This window comes from Girardinichthys multiradiatus, chromosome 23 (assembly GCF_021462225.1).
Source record: "Girardinichthys multiradiatus isolate DD_20200921_A chromosome 23, DD_fGirMul_XY1, whole genome shotgun sequence".
Lineage (NCBI taxonomy): Eukaryota > Metazoa > Chordata > Actinopteri > Cyprinodontiformes > Goodeidae > Girardinichthys > Girardinichthys multiradiatus.
This window is the reverse complement of record NC_061815.1, coordinates 30,849,879-30,875,320: the sequence shown is the minus strand read 5'-3', so window position 1 is coordinate 30,875,320 and position 25,442 is coordinate 30,849,879. Positions and strand designations below refer to the sequence as shown.

The 25,442-nt window shown below is 40.2% G+C and overlaps 2 protein-coding genes across 8 annotated transcripts in view; one reads left to right on the top strand and one right to left on the bottom strand.

Annotated features, from left to right (window-relative positions):
• Positions 1 to 25,442, top strand: part of macrod1 (mono-ADP ribosylhydrolase 1) — a 226,039-nt gene that overhangs the window by 46,107 nt on the left and 154,490 nt on the right. The window lies entirely within an intron of this gene.
• The window catches only part of flrt1b (fibronectin leucine rich transmembrane protein 1b), a 58,996-nt gene that overhangs the window by 13,775 nt on the left and 19,779 nt on the right, over positions 1 to 25,442 (bottom strand). The window lies entirely within an intron of this gene.

Sequence of the window (25,442 nt, the reverse complement as noted above, 5' to 3'; positions counted from 1 at the left end):
AGCTGCATCCACAATAGTGAACTGGAAGGCACTAGAAGAGGGTAAACTGATGGTGAAACAATGCTCCACAGCAGAGCAAAGGACTGTGGACTCATTGAAGAGGAATGGGGCCAAATCAGGCTCTTGATTGGTAAAATGACTTGCTGAGTTTTTTTCCCCTCAAAAATCAGTAAAGGTCAGTAGTACTTTATATTTTGAGTATTGTTAATAAAATATTTTCAGAAAAAAACGTGGACACATGGAAAAGTCTGCGAAATCATGTCAAAGCCTTAAATTCAAATATTTGACTGCTGCTCTGGGTTTTTTGGATCATTGTCTTATCCACCTCATCCCAACCTACAGACAGAGACTAAGAGCTTCCAAACCCAAGGTTCACACTGTTAAGAAGTGGACTGAGGAATCAAAGCAGATGCTACAGGCCTGCTTTGAATGCACAGACTGGACTGGTTTTGAAACCTCAGCCACTGACTTAAACCAACTCACTGATGTGGTGACATCATACATCAGTTTCTGTGAGGACATGTGTGTGCAGACCAAAACCTTCTGCACCTTTGGGAACAATAAGCCATTGTTTACTCCACACCTCAGGAACCTGTGCAGGGACAAGGAAGAAGCTCACAGCAGTGGAGATTGGGCGCGGTACAGGCAGGCCAGGAACAACCTAAAAAAGGAGATCAAAGTAGACAAGAGAACCTACAGTGAGAAGCTTAAGAACAGCCTTTCTACTGTTGATATTTCAGCTGTATGGACTGGTCTGAGAAACCTGACTGCCTACAGGAGCCCCCCCACCCTTCCTGAACAGAATCCTCACCCGACCTACTGTCTGAATGGTTTCTACGGCAGACATGACAGGAAGCCATTCACGCCTCAAATCATCTCCTCCACATCCCATTCAGGAACAAATTCCTCCTATAAAGCAACCAACCCCCGACCTTCAGATCATCTGCCTGCACTAAAGATCTCCGAGGAAGAGGTAAACAGGCTCTTTCAGCGGATGAAAAAAAAGAAAGCTGGAGGACCTGATAACGTCTCCCCATCATGCCTAAAAGCCTGTGCAAATCAACTCGCTCCGATCTTCATCCGGATCTTCAACAAGTCACTGGAGAAATGTGAGGTCCCCTCCTGCCTCAAACGATCCACCATCATCCCAGTGCCCAAGAAACCCACCATCGTAGGATTAAATGACTACAGGCCTGTAGCCCTGACGTCTGTGGTCATGAAATCCTTTGAGCGGCTGGTGTTGAAGCACCTGAAAGACATCACAGGCCCCCTGCTGGACCCCCTGCAATTTGCTTACCGAGCAAACAGGTCGGCAGATGATGCTGTTAACTTAGGTCTACACTTCATCCTGCAACACCTCGACCACCCAGGGATGTACGCCAGGATCCTGTTTGTAGACTTCAACTCGGCCTTCAACACCATCATACCAGACATCCTCCACCAGAAGTTCACCCAGCTCAACGTCCCAGCCTCCACCTGTCAGTGGATCAACAGCTTCCTGACAGACCGACAGCAGCAGGTGAGACTGAGGAGCATCTTCTCCCGAACCAGATCAATAAGTACTGGTGCCCCCCAGGGATGTGTTCTATCCCCACTCCTCTCCTCCCTGTACACAAATGACTGCACCACATCGGACTCGTCCGTGAAACTCCTGAAGTTTGCAGATGACACCACTGTCATTGGACTGATCCAGGACGGTGATGAGTCTGCATACAGACAGCAGGTGGATCAGCTGGTACACTGGTGTTGTCAGAACTACCTTGAACTGAACCCACTCAAGACTGTGGAAATGATGGTGGACGTTCGGAGAACACCACCCCCATACACCCCCCTCACCATCCTCAACAACACTGTATCGGCGGTGGACCACTTCAGGTTTTTAGGAACCACCATCTCTGAGGACCTGAGATGGTCTTCACACATAGACACTGTTCGAAAGAAGGCCCAGCAGAGACTGTACTTCCTGAGGCAACTCAAGAAGTTCAACTTTCCACAGGAGCTGCTGGTCATCTTCTACACTGCCATAATTCAGTCTGTCCTGTTTTCATCCATCTCAGTGTGGTTTGGCTCATCCACAAAACAGGACAGGTCCAGACTGCAACGAATAATCAGGACTGCAGAGAGAATAATCAGGGCTGACCTTCCCTCCATCCAGGACTTATACAGGTCTAGGGTCAGGAAAAGAGCTGCTAAAATCTCTGCAGACCCCACACACCCTGCACATAAACTGTTTAGAGCTTTACCTTCAGGCCACCGCTACAGAGCACTGTTCACTAAAACCAGCTGTCACAGAGACAGTTTGTATACTCTTTAATGCAAAAACAAAAACCAGAGAGCAAAGTGTACCGGAGTCAGATTCCTTGTTTGTATGTACGAACCTGACAATAAAGCCGACTGATTCTAATTAACTTATTTTCCCAAATAAAACATGCAAAGTAAATGCACTTAAAATAAAATGAATGAGCTGCATGATTAATATACATGGACCTAGTCATGACTCAAAGTTTGGGACCTTATTTTAAAAGGGTTTAAAGTCAAAGGGTTTGGATTTTTGACCACCAGTATTAGGAAAACACTTAAGATTCAGCCATCTGTGTGAGATTTGGATCCTAAAGGGGTTTGTGACCTACATATTACAAAAACATGAATCTAATTTTGAAATACAATTGCTTGACATAAAGTCAGACCTTATCTGAAATCAATATAAAATTAAAAAGTAATACTCATTGGATATGGTAAAGCTGTAATATAAAGATGCCTCGTTAAACCTCAATAAATTAGTATTCTTACTTATTTATTTCAGGAATTGTGGTCAAAAAGGGAAGTTCAAATACTGTAACGCAAAAGCTGTAAATTTGGAACAGATGATAGAGAAAACTAAACGGACTGAAAATATGACCCAAACAGAATATAACGATATCTATGAAGCACCTGGAGACACTAAATTCAACTTTTCTGCACTCCTACAGACTCCAAATACATAACAAAATGTATTTAATGGCTACTAAAGTGGATTTTGCATGATATGTCCCCTTTAAGGTTCAATGTGCAGATTCCAAAGTCAGCTGGTGTTGGTCCACTGAGTTTTATTAAGTCCAAAATCAGTGCAGTCGTCTAGGACATTTTAGAGAACCTGAAGCTTTCTTCTGCTGACATACTTTATGGAGATGCTGATTTCATTTCAATAGTACTTGGCACCTGTTCACACTGCCAGACGTACCAACAGCTGCTTTAGTGACTATAGTATGACTGTGCTTGATTAGCCATCAAACTGGCCTGACCTGAATCCCAGAGAGTCCATGGAGTACTGTCAAGAGGCAGATGAGAGCCTACACCATAGCCTACAATGCAGGCAGGTTGAAGGCCTCTATTTAATCAACCCGGGACTCCTTGACATCTCAGCAGACCCACAGGCTGCATTGGTGCAGTAATTTATGCAAAAGGAGCCCTGACCAATTGTAGCGTGCATATACTGTCTACCACATTTTTTTTTTCAATCTCATGTTCTTTTTAAGAGTTTCAGAGAAACTGAATTTTAGGGTTTTCATTAGTTGCAAACCATAATCATCAAACTGTACAGAAATAAACACTCTAAATATGTAACTTTATGTGTAATTAAACTTTTTCAACTGATTTTCCTGAAACCAATTAACTTTTTGTATAAACCATAATAATAATTATACATTGGTGCTGGAGTTTGGAAATTATTTCTAAAATAAACAATAATGTTTTTCTGTTCAAGTTTCAGTTTTTTTTTTTTAAATACAAGCTTTGTTTTAAGCAATGCCAAGAAGTAAAGTTGAGTTTCGCTGTTGGCAAAATATGAAGTGTTAAAAGGACTACATAATTATCCCCATTAGAATGGTTTTACCTTTTAAAATTAAGTACATCGTGAAAATGCTACTTGAAGGTCAACACTGCATATGTGCAGCATTACGCTCCCAGCGGACAACAAACCTCCCATTAAGGAAACTGCGTGTTTTGTCAGTTTTTTTTTCTTTCACACAAAGCTGAAGAGCTTTCATTAACCACCACGCACTAAGTGCCTGTATCTTATGAGCAAAATGAAACCCCTGGTGAACACTGGTTTTAGAAATATAAGGTTTTCATCAGGCACAAAGTATACAGAGACAGATTAATCAGAAGCCATTAACTGCTCTGCTGCTCACATACGCCCGTTCACTTCATCCTGGAATAAGTAGACTACAAAGCCATCTGGGAAATTCTCATCCAGTTTGCAGAAACACAAACAGAAACAAATAAAACTGTCCTCATTTTCCTTTCGAAAGGGCACACATGCTGGAAGCGAGAAGGATTTGTTTAACAGACTTAAACCGGAGCCTGTGCGTGTGTGGTCATAAAGGGTGCTTAATGTTTAAACTGAACCCCTAGTCGTCTAAATTCAAGCTGATGGTATGTTTGGGTGTGTTTTTGTTTTGGATTCAGCATTGTGACTGGTTAAACAGATGGGAAGGAATGCATTAGACCAGATGATGTTTGGAGGAAGCAGTTATGTGGCGATATAAACAGTCCTATTCATAAAAACTGGAGCAACGTGATATCCGGTGTGTGGATTGTAAACTGAATTCTCTCTACAGAGTGAAACAGAAATATGTGATGAAAACAGCTTCATTTGGGACAGAATGCTAAACAGAGTTTACATAATGTGATTTGCATGGAAAGAACAGAGTAAACACTATATTTTCAGGGGCAGCGATTCTGGATGTGAAACTTTATTTGTGGAGCTAAGACTCAACCATACTGCCAAAAGTTTAAACATGAGATAAAATATGGTTAAAACAGAATAAACTGATTAAATATAATGCTAAGGCATTTTAGAACAATATGACAATACTATTAGTAATAAATTGGGCTTACTGATTAATAATGAAAAGGTAATAATAATAAAAAATGTCCAGAAATATAAACAGAAACATTTTAAAAGTCTGTAAAATATTTAGGGTATTAAAAAATGCATCTCCTTAGAGAGAGTTTTAGGCATAACAGGGTCTTAAAAAATCTGAAATATGTCCAAATGTTTATACACTACGTCTTAAATCGTCTTTTGTCACATCTCACATATTTATTTTTTAATTTCTTCTTCCAACTTTTTTTTGTTGTTGTTTGTTTTTATTTTGATAACTACGAGCAGTTTCTGGCAAAATTATTTTATGGGTTGTTTTTTTTTTGGATGGTACTTTATAAATATTTTTGGAGTTAAAATATTCTTGTTACGTTATCCACTCCTAGGCTCATAAGAAAATATAGATTTAATTAGTTTTGGCTTAAAAATACAGATTTTTATAGCTGGCTAGAACTGGTCATAAGTAACCCTTGTGAAGCGTATTGTACACTGTAATAAAATGTGTTGAAATTAGGTAACCTATGTCTAAAATTAATGGGCTCCAGTCCAGACACAATTATATTTAACTTAATTAAGTTGTTAGGCAGTAATTCATGCAGATCTGAAAATGAAAAGCCTTTAAAAATAGTTCAAATTGAACTCAGTGAAAGGTGCAGAATACTTGGAACAAAGACACTTTGGGGTAACTTACAATACTGTTTGGATAAAATGTTTCAACAGTTAAATAACATTCAAACCTAATATAAATTAAGTATCTCTGCGTAAATTGTTTAGCCATATAGAACTTATTTTTCAGATATAAAAATGTAAAAAAGAATTGAGTATTTACATGATATTCTACCAAAAATGAATATTTTATTGTGCACGCATTCAGAAATTTGTGTTTGGTTTTCACTCAGCGATCCAAGACGAAGCACATACATCATCTGTGGTCATTAAACAATATTTCAAAAATAGAAAAACCAGGAACTATCCATTGTCTGAAAACTCACATTACACTGTTGGTCAGACATAACTGTGTTGCGTAAATAACAGGTTAGCATCTGCCGTTTGTTAGACCAGGTTTTAAAAGTCTCAGCCTAGTTGTTCTTTATTAAAGGCTATTCACATTATTAACTTTTATGATGTCCAAAGCAAACTTTGGAAAGCAGAAGAAAAACCTGTTCTGTAAAAAGCTGTCCTCTACATCCATTACCTGGAACCACATAATCTTTGCCTAGTCTGATTATCAACCACTCACATCAAAACAGGAGGTAAACAAGCCTCCGATAGCCTAGAATTTCAGTAAAATGCTTCACATAAAAACGCAGACGGCAGGAGAAAGATGCCAGTTTTTTGACGATAGCCTGATGTGTCGGGTTTGATATATCTTTAGAAACAAAGGTTTGTCCTGTAGAAAGTCCATTTGGTACAAAATATCTGTCGCTGTCAAGAAATAGCGTGACTGCAGGGTCTGGATTAGCAGTGGTAAGCGAGTTAAGTAGGATGCAGTCACAATACAAGAGGCTGCTGACATGCTACTGTGTGCCTTTTACTGCACTTTAAAGCTATAGTTTTCAAACCTACACATGCGGTTAATTTATTGTAATAACTCAGATCAGTATCTGTGAAACATATTGAAAAAGGGTGAGCCCTGATTAAAACCATTGTCAGAGGAAAGAAAACCCTGTGAAGGTAAAATCTATGTTGTGTTCTCACATATCAGAACCAGAACCACTTTCTCTTAGATTTAGGTAATTCAGGACCGAACAGAAGTTTAAAACTGTACTTGGATCTGATTATTCAACATGCTATTTTAGGAAATCATAACGCATTATCCTGCCATTTAAAGAGGCAATCTGTACTGGTAAACGTGAACTATAATATGCTGCAGTGCTTTCCAGGGAATATTGTTTATTTGAACAACATCCAACCCCAATCTGTATGTGTACACAACTAGATGACTCCATAGAAGAAGACTCCAGGTGCTAAACTAACATGCCTGCAGGCATGACTTCAAACCGGGTCAAATCAATTCTCGTAGTGAAGGGAAAAACAGAAGAAAATGACCCAATATGTGGAAAACTTTGCAAGAATGCTAAAAATTCAGACTTTCCAATCTCTAAATCCCTAAAAGAGTGTTGTCACAAAATATAAGAAGTGTGTTTACCATTGTGTTGCATCATCTGTTTTTAACATCTGATTTGCACTAAAGTATATTGTTTTCTGGAGTTCTTTAGCTGTATTAAAACTTGTGAATTACCATCATTAGTTATGTATTAAAAAGCAGTCACCTTGAATATTGGGAGCAGTTAGTTTAAAACGACTTCCTGTAATAGGATTTGTTCTGTGGCCCAACCTTTCTTCTACCCCTCGCTAATCTTTATCTACTGCAGGCAAAATATCTGCCTGTATTGGTGCCTGTAAGTGCCTACTGAAGATCAGCAGCATTTCCCCACAGCTCACTGCCATCACCCATTAGATACTGATGTGTGTGTAAAGTTCAGGCTGCCCTTCAAACTGTCAGGGATTTTCAGAAGTCAAACTGGGTGCGGAGAGATGGAGAGGGGGAGCTCATGAAATAAAAAAGTCGGGAGTAAGGAGTCAAAAACATTTAAGGAGAAGGGAGTTCATACAAATGTTTGTCAAGGTTTGAGGAAGGTTAGAGGAAGGTGCAGTAGGTTACTGCCTTGCATTGTCAAAACAAATGTCTCCCATATTTCTAATAAACATATCGCTTATCAAGATGCATGCTGTGCAGATTTACCCCTGAGACTCTCCAGTGTGTTAAAACCCAATTTAACTTCAGGACTGCCTTAATTCCTCATGGCGTAGGTTCAACAAGGGCTTGAAAACATTCCTCATGGGAAAATAACTCCCTTACTATTGCAACACTACCACCCGCCTGAGCCACTCATACAAGGCAGAATGGAGCAATACTTTCAGGTTCACACTCCCATTTGGATGTTACAACTGAAATTGACACTTATTGTCCAATTGTACAAAGTCTGTGTGGATTGTAGCTTCAGCTTTCTGCTCTTAACTGACATTAGTGGCACCTGGTGTGGTTTTTGTTGCTGTAGCTCATCTGCTTCAAGGTTTTTACATGTGGTGCACTCAGAGATGGTGTTCTGCATAGCCTAAATGAGATGAGTGAGCTACTGTTGTCATCATGAACCAGTCTGCCCATTCTCCTCAAAACTCTGATATCAACATGACATTTGTGTCCACACTCACAAGATATTTTCTTTTTCAGACAATTCTGTCAACCCACGAGATGGTTACTTGTGAAAATCCCAGTTGATCAGCAGTTTGTGAAACACTCAGCCCAGCCAGTCAGGCACCCACAACTACAGTATACCACCTTCAAAGCCATTAAAACCTGCTTACCTCCCCACTCTGATGCTCAGTTTGAACTCCAACAAATCGTCTTCACAGCATTTAGATGAAATGCTCTGAGTTGCTGCAATCTGATTGGCTGATTTGCTACGAGTGTTGACAGGACACTGAGCAGGTATATCTAATAGAGTGGCAGGTGAGGGTATGTTCTCTTAACAGTTTTGGTCTGCCCAGATGTCTCCTCTTAGTGGGATGTTTTTGGAAAACATCTACAGTAGGGCTGGTTGATGTTCGGAAGACATGCGGTAATATTGGTGAACGTTGAGATGACGATATGACTTGTGGAAAATAAACAAATAATTAAAAGTAGAATTGTTTATCTGCTTTGGGTTCATAACAAACACATACCCCAGATGATGAATATTCAGCATTTCCATTTCAACAATATTTCTTTGAAAAAGTGGTTTCTGGCTGTTTTGGCATTGAAACAACTTAGTTGTAGTTTCTAAATACGTTGACCACCTTACCACCTCTTTATGCTCTAAAACGTTTTATGCTGAACTGAACAACACGAGTCACCACATCTATTACAAGCATAAAGAGACCAAATGCATCGTACCTACATAATTACCTAACACATGTTGCAGTGTAAGCAGTTCTTCGTGATATGCAAGTTGCATGCAGTGATGGGGGGACATCCAGGAGGTACCCTGATCCACCTGAACTGACTTTACAAACTAACTAAATCATTTAAACCTCTTTACTCTATAAACTTAAACACTGTTTGATTACTGCATCCCAGTGAGAGATAAATAACCGTGGTTTGTTCAGTATCATCAGAACCCTTTACATGAGATAAAAAGTTGAAAAGTATCTGGATTTCATTCAGGAATTGTTCCTTACAGCAGCTTTATGCAGTAATACAAGAGATTAGAGCAGACTATCGCAGCAATGAAGAGCTATATAAGTGATTGGTTTGTCACTCAGCAAATTTGAAGCTTTCTTTTTCTTTATGAGTGATAATTCACTGGTCTCAGCTCCTGGAGTATATTTGTTGTGAATGCAAGTGTTTATTGGGTAAGACAGCATTAAAATGATGTTAAATTGAAATATTAAACTATAAATTTGTTGGTATTTCATCGACAGGCATTAAACAAATATTTCTAGGATAAGAAAACGATTTAATTTCTTTTACTTCTGCTTACACCAACACCAATATATAGAGAAGAAGATGAAAAGGGGGAGAAAAGAACAAGTATTCTTGTCACCCAGTGCAACTTTGGTCAGTAACATTTCTCCTTGATCCTGCCACAGCTCGTCTTACGTTGCTCTTGGTTTTTTTATTTTTTTTATGCATAACACGGTTCACAGAAAATGTCCTGTTCCTCAGGGAGACTGAAATCTCTCTGCTTTTGTTAGCCAGTCAGTAACAACTGTGCAGCCTTCATGCTTTCAGCACTGTGCGACTTTCACGGTGGCCTGTGTGCCCGTTCACTCACAGTTTTGGCTTTGAATAATAATGATGAAACATTAGCTATTTATTTTCCTTTGCTGAACGAAGGCAGAGACACCCGGTGACAACAACATGGCTGAATGAACTGACGGTAATATAACGGCATGGACACACGTTGCACCTCACTGCTGCTGACGACTGCGTAAATACCAAATAAAACTGGCAAGAAGTCTGTTAGAAGGCTTGCAGATGGGCAAATATGAGCTCTAAGCAATTTATGTTATTACAGGTTTGAGATGGTGGAACAATATGGATAGATATGTAGCTAGTATATGCATATGTGCTGTTTATGCCCAATTTCCCCACCTCTAATTTTTGGAAAGCTTCGACCTGCCAGTGCCGATTTTAACTGTTTCTAATTTCTCATTAAGTGCTAGAACATAGGAAGATCCAAGAAAATCATCGAAGGTATTTCTAGTCTTCCTGCCCTGAATGGTTATCATCTATATTCAATTCAAAGATACTGTATTAATCCCAAAGGGAGATTAAATGTTGTTGTAGCTCATATTATGCAGGTTTCTTCAAAGAGCTGTTGTAGATGCTGATGGCTGTGAACAGGAAGGATCTCCTGTAGAGGTCTGTCTTACAGCAGATCTGAAGAAGCCTCTGACTGAAGACACTCTGTTGTTATACAACAGTCTCATGAAGAGGATGCTCAGGGTTCTCCATAATGCTCTTCATTTTATGAAGAATCCTTCATTTCACAATGATCTCCAGAGGAGTCTCAAACACTGAATAATCTAAACTTCTTCAAGGAGTAGAGTCTGCTCTGTCCTTGTTGAGGACTTCACAGTTGCATTCCCACTCTAGTCTGTTGTTCAGGTGAACACCACAGTATTTATACTCCTCCACCACCTCCACTTCTTCTCCCATGATAAAAATAGTGTTTGACCTATTCTAGTTTCTCTCTTCTTCTTATCTTCTTTGTTTTATTCACGTTCAAGATGATTGTTTCCATACCAAGCCAGAAAGCGGTCCACCAGCTCCCTGTACTCAGCTGAGAAGCAGAGGCAATATTAATCCACTGTGAGAGAGCAGTTATTGTTATACGGGGTTTTACGGCTATTTTAAACCAAAGCAGTAATCGCAAGGATCACAATTTAAATTTGCATTAATATAAATTATAAACAAGCAGGGTGTTTTGCAAAGCTAGCGTTACAAGAGCAGTGAGAGTTTGTGTTCCTTTAACTAAACTGAGATTTTACAAACATAGCTGCAAACATTTCTAAATCCATCATGTTAAAAGACTGGCAGAGGTTGGAAACTAAGGAGAATAAAACAGAGAAACTTTGCTGTAATATGTTCAGCGTCCTGCTGTTTGCTGCAAGCCTTGCTCTCTCAGTCTCTCGCAGCCTGAATGATCCACAGAAGATAGTTTCCTGCAAAAAGCTTCTTCCATCTCTGTGCCTCCTCAGTTTAAACACGCAGCCGATACTACAAACTTCTGCACATTTTTGCCAAATTTGTTACAAAGGTACAGTGGTTAAAAACTGTAGTCGAAAATGCTCAGAGAAAATAGTTGTTGCATTACAAGCTATAGGTAAATTGGCTTTTTTGTACTAATGCATCAATAATTTCATCAGTGATGAAAATTTTTCTTTGATCGGCTCTGACTGGTGATCAGCAGGTAAAATACATTTTTATTTTTGTTTCCTTTCAATTTTTCAGAAGGAAAATTTTGAAAACATTTTTTTCTGTCTGTAAACAGATCAGCCAAAATGAAAGTTCAGTTGAAACCAGATAGAAATGTGGGACATATGCTTTGATGCATAAATAGAATTTACTGTAATTCTTTCATTGGATTTAAAGCTATTACCTCAGTCAAAGAAGAATCTTTTCCACATTTAAATTAAATCAAAGTTTGCATGTATTGCAACCATTAGAACAGTTTAACCGGCAGGTCAGACTTCAAAAGAAAACCTGAAAGAGGTATGTTCCAGTAAAATCCAGCCTGTTGGACCTCACTTCCTAACATTGTCTATTTCACGGTCTACACAGACCAAGTTACAGCTCTCCTTCTCTATTGTTGTTTGAGTTGAAAGCAGAAAACGTGGCATACACTGTGGATTTGGTGCAAAAAGATTTTGCAACATTAAAACGCTGCAGTATTTTTGGTCAAAGTGAATTCTGTCTCTCAAAGAGCTGTCCAGCAGCTGTTTCTGTGTCAGTTCATCTGTTGATGCAAAGTAAGCGTAAGCTATAAAAATTGCACCCCGGAGATTAAGATGATTGCTTTTAACTTAACAGACTTGTGAGAGTTTGAGACTCTTATTTTGAAGTAAAAAAGGAAGTAGCTGTTTTGTTGACATAGCCAACAACTACTGAGCATCAGGCTGGGAGAACACTCCGTTACATAAACATTGCATAAGCCTCCACCGCTTTTAAATCGTATATCCGGCTGATGCTTTTTAGCCTCAGGACCCTTTTAGAATGAGGTAAGCATGAAAAACAATGCAAGATAAGCACTGGTTGAACCTGGAGTGGATTATTCCACACTCATTACAGATTCTTTAAAACACAGTTGGTGATTTATAAAGCCTGTACACTAATTGGAAAAACAAAAAACGTGGGGTTCTTGATTGTTTTCTATCTTTACATTTCTAGAAATCTTCTGAAATATTTTCTCATTTATGTGAGCTTGAAGTAGCATGAGAAAGTGATGAATTCTGAGTAAAAAGGTTAACAAATGAAAATATAAAATCTTTTGTTGGTTTTGGTGATTCTTTTTTTTTCCATTTCCTGCTGCATTATCACATAATTGACACTGATGTGGAAGGATGGTAAGAAATTGACAGAATCTATGCTCCATTTCTTTCCACCTTTTCCTTAATGGGACTGATCGGAATAATTTGTCACAGCTTAGATCCTCTGCTCTCTCTGTCCACTGCAGAGAGCTAGGACTTAGGAAGCAAAAGGAAGAAGGACTGAGCGTTTCAAAGTCTGAGTACTTTGTAATCATGTGGCTGCCTAACCTCTGTGTTAGTGGGGTTGATGAGCATGCGTCCCTGCTGACACGCTCACTCTCTCAGCATCCGCTCTTCTGAATATTAATACAGCAGAGAGAACTCCTCTGAGCCCCATTGTCAGCCGGTCTATTGTTCTCTGCTGGGCCCTACCTCCGCACATGTGCACGTGTGTATCACTGTTAATGCCCGACTCTTCATCTGCCGTTGTGTGCTTATGCATATTACGCCCGTGTATTCATTGCATGCGAGTGCCGGCTGCAGCAGAGCAGCCGTTAAAGCAGCGGCGAGGGAGCTGATGGGTGTGTTCTCGGCCCATAAAGACAACCGGGCGGAGAACACTTGAACCAGCCGTCAGGGCCCAACATTGGCAATTATTTCACCTAGAGGTGCTATCTGTAAAATGAACGCTCTCATTAAAAAGAGTGTGCACATGTGGACGCATTGAAATGTGCCTGAGCCAGTTCAAATATATGGCAACACAAACGCTTGTCTTTCCATCAAAGAGTAATGTGCTGTTTATGATGTTTGACTGCGGGTGTGTGCTCTCGCGTGTGTGTATTTACACACTTTGTTGTGCGCCGTGTGTGTATGTGGGGGGTACATCTGTGTGGATTTATGTGTGTGTTACTGTTTAACTACCCCACACACGTAACCTCCCCATCTCAGCCTCCCTGTTTCTCATTTATTTACAGAGCCAGCGCCAGGGAGAAGGAGTGTGGGGGGAAACGAGAAAATAAGTGATAGAGGAGAGGAGAGCGTGAGGGGAGAGAAGGAGAAAGAGACACGAGAAGTGAAATAGAGGTGTAGATAGAGGGATGAGGGGGAGGCTTATACAGGAAAAATGAAGTGAGGCTGGAGTAAAAGGAGGGAGAGAAGGGGAGGAGGAGAAAAGATGGAGGAGGAGGCAGTAGATTTATGAAGCCATTGGAATGTAATTTGGAGGCAGAAATTACTGTCAGCCTGAGCAAGGTTTAAAGTCAGTGAAGCCTGAATCCGGGGCCTTTGTCTGTGTGTGTTTGTATGGCGAGTATCACATCCAAATGGATGGTAAACGTAATGCAGAAGAATACCACACAGGCTCTCTGGTACGTGCACGGTCGTTTTCACTACCTCGTGAGCGACACGGCTGCACAGCATCACAACATCACGGCACATTCATATTTAACAGTTCATATTTCATCTCTGCACGGGGATTCACAAGAGCACATCCAGGGCGCTGAATTCTCGTCAGGCTCCGAAGGCCATGACTCCGGCAGAATCAGTCAATGGTGTCGGCGTGGGCAGAACGAGGGGGGTGGGCAGGGCAGAGAGCGTGTCAAGGATAGACGGAGAAAAACGTAGAGGTGGAAAATGGAAAAGAAGAAGTGTGAGACTCTAAGAGGGGCTAAACAGAAGTGTGAGAGGGATGTGACTTGGTTTCCAACTCTGCAACACACAGCTTCCATTTAGACTGAAGGGGAGGGAGGGGAGGGTGAGGAGAGCAACAAAGCTGGCATAATCAGCAAAGATCTGAAAGGAAGAAAAGCTCAATACTGTTGGTTTCCCTGATCTACCATCACTTTGACACTCAGCTGTAACACACACACCAGGGGTTGGCTTCCTTTTGCAGCTAATTTCTACTCCTCTTCAATTAGCTGCAGTGAGTAAATAGGGCAGACAGTTGCAGCCGGGTTTAAAATGTACAAGACTTTGGAAAAGTATTTGCCCTTAAAGAGTTGTTCTGTTTTGCCATTATATAATTTCAGTGAATAAAAAATATATATTTTTTAAATTATGTTTTTATTTATTAGGAGAAAAAAAGCTATCCAAATAAAGCTGGCTCCATATGAAAAAGCCCCGTAAACCTAACAATTAGTTGTACAACAGCTTGCATTAAGGGTCTGAGATAACTGGCAATGAGTTTTTTACTTGGCTGTGAAGGAATTTTGGCCCACTCTACCTTGTAGAATTATTTTAATTAAGCCACACTGGAAGGTTTTCCAACATGAACAGCCTGTTTAAAGTCATGCCACAGCATATCTATCTTATTTAAGTCTGGAATTTGACTAGACCACTCCCAAGCCTTCATTCAGTTTTTTATTTAATTTGGTTTTTTTTTACCTTTCAGAGGATGACTTGTTGGTATGTTTCAGATCATTGTCCCGCTGCATAAGTGAGCTTGGGCTTAAGGTCATGAAATGATGGACATTGTGCTGTAGGATTTTTTGGTAGAGAGCCCACAGTTCAATCAATTACAGCAGGTTGTCCAGACCATCACACTACCACCACCATGTTTGACGTATGTTTGATGTTTTTCTGAAATGTTTTGTTTTTCATGTGAATGTAACCGGACACCTACTTTCCAAATATTTGATCTAATCTGTCCACAGAATGTTTTCCCAGATGTCTTTGAAATTATGAAGATGCTGTTTTGCAAAAATGGGCAAAAGTTTTTTTTTTCTTTTGGTCAGCAGTGGTTGTTCTATGAAACAACAAGGATGCCATTTTGACCAGTCTCTCTTTCTTGTTGTTGAATAAGGAACCCTGACTTTAACTGAGGCAAGTGAGGCTTGCAGGGCTTTAGAGGTTGTTCTGGATACTCTCAGGAAGGTTCACCACTCTCCATGTTTTTTTTGTTTGTGGATAATGTCTTTCATGCCTTTTCCAGACTGATAGATGTCAATGACTTTGTTTCTCATCTGTTTTTGAATTTCTTTAGATCAAGGCTGGATGTGTTGCTTTTTAGCCTACTTTATGTTGTAAGGAAGGTTCTAATTAGCTGTTTCTGGCCAGTGAAGTTGAAATCATGTGGTTAGTCACACAGTTAATTTAGGATTTAACATAAGGGGGCATTTACATTTTTACATAGGGCCGTTTTCCATTTATAAATGAAATCCTGATTTAGAAACTACATTATTCTGTATTTACTCTGGATATCTGATATTAAAATTAATAAGATAATTATAAGTTTGACAGAAAAGCAAAAATACGAAATCTGTAAAGGGGTAAATACTTTTTCACAGCTCTGTATTTTCCTTTTCTCTAGCGTCTCAAATACTAAACTAAAGTCCATACCCTGTGAGAAGATCACTCTGATGGTTGATTTGCCTTGGAGGTAAACATCTGGAGTATTAATCAGGTGTATTTTATGTGTTTTATGTTTTATATGACAACTGTCTCATTAAAACTGTCACTGCTAACTTCCTGTACTCCTGCAGCCACAGAGAAAAATTAGCTGTGGTAGAGCTGGTTCAGATAATTTTTTTATACATCTGTGTGCTGAAGGTTTGTTCCTTAGCTGTCTCGCTTTGCTGATCAGAGCATTTCTTTACCACTGACTTCACCTACTGTATGGAAACTTATTTCCTTATATATTACGACGCTGCCAGAAATAGGCTGCCACTGGGAGCCCTATCTGCTGTATCCGTGCCTCAGCTCAAAGCTTGCACATTAACATTTCAGAGAAACAAGACTCAAATCTTCATATCCTCTTCTTAGGCTGCTTCTTGGAGCTTTTGGTCTTCACAAGTACCATTTCTAACCAGATTTTCAGAAAATCAACCAAGAAACATACAACGTTTGATCCTGTATTAATGCATATTTAGTGAGGGCGGATTCATTGAGCTAACCTAAAGTTGGTGGTAATTCTCCTGCAAGAATTGTAAGGGATAAAAGAGATAAAATAGTCAAGAAAGGCATTGGTTTGACCCTAAAATGTAATGGAACCCAAAATAACACTAAATTAATAAGCTGTGATTCTGAACAGAGAAAATTTCCAAACACATGTTGGGGAAGGTAACACTGATAAGTTTATTAAATCGACCATGTTCATCTTTCCAATTGCATACTGTTGCCTGTTTCAGGTTTTTGTTTAAAGAAATTAATGTTAACACTTAAACAACACAATATAACTCCAAGTAAATCAAACTTCTGTGAAATCAAACTGTCCACTTAGGAAGCAACACTGATTGACAATCAATTTCACATGTTGTTGTTCAAATGAAATAGACAACAGGGGGAAATCTTTGTCGATTAGCAAGACACTCAATAAAGGAGTGGTTCTGCAGGTGGGGACCACAGACCACTTCTCAGTACCGATGCTTTCTGGCTGATGTTTTGGTCACTTTTGAATGTTGGTGGTGCTTTCACACTCATGGTAGCATGAGACGGACTCTACAACCCACACAAGTGGCTCAGGTAGTGCAGCTCATCCAGGATGGCACATCAATGCAAGAAGGCAAGATGGCAAGAAGGTTTGCTGTCTGTCAGCGTAGTGTCCAGAGCCTGGTGACGCTACCAGGAGACAGACCAGTACACCATGAGACGTGGAGGAGGCCGTAGGAGGGCAACAACCCAGCAGCAGGACCGCTACCTCCACCTTTGTGCAAGGAGGAACTGGAGGAGCACTGCCAGAGCCCTGCAAAATGACCTCCAGCAGGCCACAAATGTGCATGTGTCTGCACAAACGGTTAGAAACCGACTCCATGAGGATGGTATGAGGGCCCGACGTCCACAAATGGGGGTTGTGCTCACAGCCCAACACCGTGCAGGATGCTCGGCTTTTGCCAGAGAACACCAGGATTGGCAAATTCACCACTGGCGCCCTGTGCTCTTCACAGATGAAAGCAGGTTCACACTGAGAACATGTGACAGACGTGACAGAGTCTGGAGACACCGTGGAGAGTGATCTGCTGCCTGCAACATCCTTCAGCATGACCGGTTTGGCAGTGGGTCAGTAATGGTGTGGGGTGGCATTTCTTTGGAGGGCCGCACGACTCTCCATGTGCTCGCCAGAGGTAGCCTGACTGACATTAGGTACCGAGATGAGATCCTCAGACCCCTTGTGAGACCATATGCTGGTGCGGTTGGCCCTGGGTTCCTCCTAATGCAGGACAATGGTAGACCTCATGTGGCTGGAGTGTGTCAGCAGTTCCTGCAAGATGAAGACATTGAAGCTATGGACTGGCCCGCCCGTTCCCCAGACCTGAATCTGATTGAGCACATCTGGGACATCATGTCTCGCTCCATCCACCAACGTCACGTTGCTCCACAGACTGTCCAGGAGTTGGTGGATGCTTTAGTCCAGGTCTGGGAGGAGATCCTCAGGAGACCATCCACCATCTCATCAGGAGCATGCCCAGGCGTTGTAGGGAGGTCATACAGGCACATGGAGGCCATACACAATACTGAGCCTCATTGACTTGTTTTAAGGACATTACATCAAAGTTGGATCAGCCTGCAGTGTGTTTTTCCACTTTAATTTTGTGTGTGACTCCAAATCCAGGCCTCCATTTTTTAATAAAATTGATTTCCATTGATGATTTTTGTGTGATTTTGTTGTCAGCACATTCGACTTTGTACAGAACAAAGTATTCAATGAGAATATTTCATTAATTCTAGGATGTGTTATTTGAGTGTTCTCTTTATTTTTTTGAGCAGTGTACATCCAACTCTTGAAATGGATCGAGACTGGACAAGATTTCAGCAACATCCTATGGAAAAAACAACCCCAGCTCACCGACCCTTTCTTTTTTCTACAAATAAATGAATGGTTTTAAAAATAATAAACTGTGTTTTTAAAACCTTAATCAGCCAAGAATAATCCAGTCCAGGTTTGACTCTTCCATATATTTTGGATTATTTATGCTTCTCTAATTCTTAGGTGGTCCTAATGCCAAAGAAACTTGGAAAATCTTCCCTTTTTGTGTTTAAATGAATAGAAAAAAGATTTAAAAAGCTGCATTTTAAAGAATGGCAATTTTAGTAGCTTAAGATGCTAATTATTAGCCAATGGCATCATTGTATCGCAGTGCTTACAAATGTCTGTTTTTGTTTGGGTTTTTTTCCGAGTTATCGCGACGACTTCAGTGCTTCAGTGACAAAATGTTACAAACAATGTCTTTGTTAGCCCATTTCATCGCCACAAGAGGGGAAAAAAAACGTAAGAGCTACCGTACTTCCTTTTTTACTTCAAAATAAGAGTCTCAAACATGTAAACATCTCAAACAACGGAAACTATTGACAATTAAAAATGAAAGGACCGAAAATAAACCCAAAATCTCCTGTTGAATAAGTTCTGATGTTAGCCCTGAACAATTTTCTAAGTTTCCTTGTTTACAATTAGGTTCTAATGGTAAATTATATTAAATTAGTTATTAAACACACCATGACTTTTATTTATTTAAAACTCCAATGTTTTGTGGTAAAGATCAACCAATCAGGCTTTTATTTGCCTTCATTACACAACAGGAAATGAGTTATGATTTTTTGTTTTTGTTTATATATTTGACCAGTTAGAGCTTATCAAGGGAAAATTCCCTGATTTTGAGGCCTAGTTTGTGGGATTGACTTAAACTGCAGCATGTCTGAATGTACTCATTCTATTAATGTTTTCCAGTAATATAAAGTATTACTAGTAATAATAGTCTGCTTTTTGTGTTTCATTGCAATATGTTGAGTGTAAATAAAGATAAAACACTGTGGAGCCTAATCTTTTAATTACTGCCCTTACACTGCAACCATGCTCAGCTAAGCCAGTCCTAATAAAATCCATGCACCACTGGCTGTATGTAAAGCATGATCAGTACAACAGTCTGTTTGCTCGATGAGATCAGAAATTGATCACGGAAACTGCAATCCGTGCATCGCTGCCAACATCTGGTCTTCTGCAGCTGCTAAATGGATTATCCAGATATGCAGCAGATTATGCTATTGACAGAAATGATAAAAGCATACAAAACGAGCTTTACAGTTTCTCTGCAATGAAATGCATCTGGATTGTTCCCAGTCACTCACAATTAAAGCTACATTGTGGATGCTCTATGCTTTTTTTACCCATTGCTATAGCGCAGAGTGGTAACACCTTGTAAGTGGCAGTGATATATTAATATTCTTCTCATTTCCATCACATTTTATCTGCTTTATGAGGTAAAACTGAACTTTCAGTAGACTCTATAGTTGCAAAATGTAATTTGGTGTAAAATGTCTTTCCAGTTTTGCCATTTAAATGTTTAGAAAGGCTGCTGGAATGTGAGGCCTGGCTAAAACATTTGCAGCATTTTTTGGAGGAATAAATGTCCCAGGGCTGATAATGTCAAGATAAATGTATTTAACACATTAAATAATGCTCTTTTTTTTTATCAGCATCTCAGTTATCAGTGGTTTGACACCAGTAGTCGTTCCCCTAAAAATAAACACCCAGGCGAAGATCTTTTCTGCTCCTAAAAGAATCAGTTTAGTCACCCTGGCATCCTTTTCTTCACGCTTCTGTACTTTTTCTTTCACTTTTGACCTGTGAACCTGCTCTGACTTCATCCTCCTGACACACAAACACTGTAGTTCTCTCTTCTTTGTTCTTCCAGTCAGTAGCAATGATAGTGACAGCATTATGCAGTGTGACAACACTCCCTCCCACTCTTTTTCTTATGGCACTTCACACAATCCTGGCTTCTGTGTCCCCTTGCTTCTGCTCCATCTTCTGCCTCTCACTTTGAGTCGTGTTGAGGTCAATTAGCTCTGAATTTGCTTATAGAAAAGGTTGACTTCTGCGGGATGCTGCAAGGTGCTAAGTAGCATCTGTTGTAGAACGATTTTAGGGTTCTTGTTTTTGCACTTAAACTGTTGCTAAACTGTTTTTGGCTTCCTTTTTTTGTTAAGTTTTCATCTCATTTCTCTATTTTTCTTGTTTTTTTCCCCTCAGTCCCATTGTTACTCTCCTGTGGGTGTAGTAATTGAGCAAAATAAATATCCTGTTTTTGATATTGGCTGACATAAAAAGTCAGTAATAGTTGCACATTCTTGCAGTTGTGTAGAACAATGGTTTCTATTTTTAAAAACTAAACTGTTTTTGTTTTCAAGAATGGCTGCAGAATATTTTTAATTAGAGTTATTATTGATTTGTGTACAAATACAGATTCAACCAGATGTTTACATACACTGTAAGGAAATTCCATTCAAATCTGACAAAACCTTTTAGTTAGGATTACCAAAATTATTTCTATCTGCTAAAATCCAGAATACTAAGAGCAAGAATTTATACTTTTTTTCAAATCCAGGAGTTTACGGTCACTGAGGTTACTATGGTTTTAAACTTTTTGGAAAAGCCTGATGATAATGTCATGGCTTTGTAAAGGTTTGATTGGTGATTCAGAACGTTTAAGTTAAATGGTTGCACACCTGTGGATGTACTTTAGATTAACACCTCAAACATGCTGCTTCTTTGTGTGACATAATGACATTTTCCAGACGCCTGAAGCTGCATCACTCGTCTGTTCAAACAATGATGTGCAGATATACGATGTAGGAATATCCAGCCTTCATACGTTTTAGAAAGGAGGCAGGTTCTGTGTCCCAGAGATGAACGTGTTGGCATGAAACGTACACAACGAGCCCAGAACAGAACACAAAGGTGCTTGCTGAAACTGGTAAGAGTCTCATTATCCACAGTTAAAAATTTGGGCAGACCTGAAAAGGGGTGTGTGAACCTGACCCAGTTACACCAGTTCTGTCTTGAGGAATGGGCCAAAATTCCTAGCAGACTGTAGTGAGAGGCCAGTAGAGGAAGTCCAGGGTCTCTGACCCAAGTCATTTGGTCAGTTTAATGGCAATGCTACAAAATTCTAAGAAAATGTTTCTAAGCGTCTTGTTTTTGTTTCTCTCTTCTTTCTTAGCAAATGGAAATAATTTCCCTAATCCCAGCTTTCCTAAAACAGGAAAATGTTTAGTTGGATTAATGACTAAGAGAAAAACAAACACTATTTAGGGATAAATCAGACCTATGACAAGACTCTACATTGACATTGGATCTACCGTTCAGAGGAGATATATGAAAATAAGCCTCTAGGCCGTCATCTTTTGAGATGTTCAAACCAGTACACATGCTACATGTGGGTGATGCTTTTTTTGTTCAGAAAGATCCCACAGCTTGACCATCAAATAGAAACGTTAAACATTAAACCCTTTTCAACCACTTGGGTCTAGTAGATGTGAGTGGAGGAGGTGTTTCAGCTGTGTTTTCTTTTTCTCCCTCTGCCCCCCAACCTCATTCTTCCAAACAGTAAGGGCAGGACTAACCTCCGACGGTGATCAGCCGCTGAGAGGCAAGCAGCACAAATGGGAAATTTCAATAGATAGGTCCTGAAACCTATTGTCAGAGAGGGAGTGAGAAGAGGAAAACAGAGCGAAAGAAAGAGGCTAAGGAAGAAAGACGGAAGGGGAGACAGAGAGGGAGACAAAGAGAGCTGAAGAGTTTTTGCCCCGGGGGGAGCCAGTTTGCAAAGAGGGAATGAGCAGCAGAGGAGGGAGTAAACGAGACTATGAGAGAAAGCGTGGCTGGAGAGAAAGAAAGTGATGGAGGAGGAGGAGGAGGAATTGGGGTTTAAATGGAGCAAAAGAATCAAAAACAGGAGTTGCAAAAAAGATCAAAAAGGACAATGGTAAGGAGGGTTGAAGAGGCAGAGATGCTCCCAGGAACTGATGACACACACTGAGGTTGCTTTGCATAAACTTTAAAACTGCTGGCAGCTCAGTTTAGACACAGCAGCTAATAATAAAAACAGTTTGACCTCACACTGTGTGCTACAGAGACAGCACACAGATTTTTTTAATGCATAATCTGCAAATAAACTGTATCATCTCTCCGGGGGGTCTCTGATGGCTGAAGCCTTGGGGTGCTAACTGTATTCACATGAGTCCACCTCCTTCACCTGCTCACCTCGCCTCCCATTAGAGCATGATGATTAAACGATGAATATCCTCATTCATACCAGGAAAAGCCTTTTAGTTACATTTTTATCATTATAGTGGCAAGACAGCAACTTGGATTGTAAATAATTAGCTGTTTGTCCCAACATGTTATTCCTGACAGGCCAGGAAAGCCCACCACAATCACATTAGGGAGGGGAAAGCTGAAAAGCCGGTGAGAACCTCTGAGATGAAAGCTTTTAGGCGGGTTGGCAGCTACTTAGGGCAGCCTGATGTAGGTTTTATTACAAGTTTTACAGACTGACAACCCTGAAGTTGTGAGTAAAATCCTCCAACGACACGCTGGAATTAATTTCTCTGCTCAGTGGCAAGCAGCAGAGTGGCGATATTAACAGAAGCATATTTGGTGGCCGTGGTGAGAGTGTAGCCTCGATCGGGTTGGCAGTGGACGGAGGGGCTTAGCTCGTGTGTGAAACAGATTTAATATCGGCCTAATGCTTCTTTCTATCAGCACAGGAGGAATGCATCAAATTTATCTGCTATGAAAAAAAACAAACAAGAAAACTACTCACACCTCCGCTTGGGATATAATGCACTCGGAGATGCTTTGATGCACCTCATATTTCAGCACAACACACATTTCTACAGGCAGCCCGGCGTGCATACACATCCCCCCATGACAGTATGTGGATAAATAAGCACATTAAATTTGATTGAAGATTTTTGCAGCCCTCTCCTTATTTTTTCCCTCCCTTTCTTCACCCCAGAGTGAGGGAGGAAGCAGCTACAGAGGGATAATTTACGGATCAGACACCTTTACACACACTCTCACCACCGTGCACAACATGCCACCAGCAAGAGCTCTTAGATAAGTCACTATTACTCTCGCTACGTTGGGCTCGGCACTTTTACCTTTCATAGAGAATCCCTGGATCCTTCCTGTGGACTTGTGAGGGAGATGACGGACAAACCATAGACCACTTTAACTCCAATAATATGTGAAGTACATGCAGCCTCAAATCCAGCTGATAAGATCTCAACAATTCACCCACCAACACTTTGTGTCCCTTTTCTATTACGTCCTGTTGCTCTGTTTCATTTTCAGAAAAAAAAGAATCCACGAGTTGAACTATTAAAACTATGAAACCTTGATGTTGCTGCCAATCGGTTTACCTTGGTTCCTAATTATAAACCACACTGCAGGACAATGATCGAAGCTGATTAAAGGTAGAAATCAAGGAGAACCACTGCAAATCTGAGAGATAATCGGTAACCTACTACCTCAGGACAAACGCACATTTGGAAAATGGGGTGTGAATACTTTACTAGATAGAGCAATACAGAGTAGTGTATAATTGTGAGGTGGAGTCATACGAGAGCAACATGTTGCTGCTATACAGCTGCAGGTCTTTTGAGTTATGTTTCTATCAGCATTGCACATATAGAGACTGAAAGTATTGTCCAAGTAGAAGTATTTTTCTCTTTGAAAAAATAGCTCAACCTGAGTCAGATTGAAAAGTGTGTCTGTCAACATCAATTTTAAAGCGTTGTCACAGATTCACTATTCACAAAGTCTGGACTTTGACTATGCCATTTAAATAGATGAGTATGCTTTGGTTTAAACCATTGTAGCCCTGGCTGTATATTTGGGGTGGCTGTCCTATTAGAAGGTGAACCTGCACCCCAGCCTCAAGTCTTTACCTGCCTCTAATGGGTTTTCTTCTAGTCTTGCCCTTCATTGAGCTCCATCCATGTTCTCACCAAATCTGACAAGCTTTTCTGTCCCTGCTGAAGAACAGCATGCTGACAGCATGATGCTGCTAACACCGTGTTTCACAGTGGGGATAGTGTGTTAAGGCTGATGAACAGTGGGGTTTTCTCACCACACATTGTTTAAGGCAAAAAGTTCAATTTTGACCGTCATCTTCTTTTCCCTCTGCCCTACAAAATACTATTTGTGGAGCTGATGACAAATAGTTGTCTTGTCAACATATTCTCACACCTGAGCTATGGATCTCTGCAGCTCATCTAGAGTTACCATGGGCCTTTTGGCTGCTTCCCTGTTTAATGCTCTCCTTGCATGGTTTAGCAGTTTAATTGGATGCCCGTGGATATTATTCAGAGGTGTCAGCGAAACAAGGGCTTAATACACTGTCGGACTTTATGTGGGAAAACATTCCTGGTATTCACTACTTTGTGCTGGTTTGTAACATTAAAATCCCAATAAAAACACTCGAGGTTTATGGTCAATTAAAAAATTTTAAAAAAGGGTATGAAAACTTCTGAAAAGTGCTGTGTATTCCTGTAGGTCACCCTCACTTTTATATACCATCTTGTCTTGTTGCATTGCCTGAACACAGCCAAGTAATTGGCTTGTGATGAAGTAAATTTCTTTAAAACACTGTAGCAGTGTTTCTTGCTCCTTGTTGCCGTGGTAGCTGCTGGTAATTTGGCATTTGCTTTTGTTTAGACACTTTGTTTTGTTCCAAATGAAGCCATTTTACTTCAGCAGTTGTGTCATTACCCTTAATTACTTTGGTATTTAATCCAAATGTTATTTTGCGATGTTTAACATTCTCCTCGGTTTTCTGAATATTTCACTTTGCTCCTGCTGCAGACATTCAAACATGCATTCTCACTGCTTAAAGAGGTGTTATCTTGAAAAAATAGCCAAAGAACAAAGAGCTTGCAGCATTTCAAGACAAACATTTTGAAGGTGGAAAACTTATTTGCATTCAGCAGGCGCAGACACATTACACTGAACCCCCACTGCTTGTCATTAAGCAACGGGCTGGTTGAAGGAAAAAACGCTGCCAGCAACACAACACAGCTGGCGCCTGTCCCCAAATTTGAAAATAAAAAAAGATTCAACAATTTTGAACATGCAGGCTCCAGATAAATTACATTCTTCACATGCTATGGCAACAGTAATTTCCGCCGCAGGCGATGCGCTCGGACTGGAACAGACAGCCATGTGGTGAAACTGGTGAGAAACTGGAAAATGTGGACAATCTGGAGGTTTTGGCACACTGACGGCATCACAAATGTTCTTCATTTTTCCATTATAATGAGTGGCTTCAACAGTTGAATTTTTTTCTAT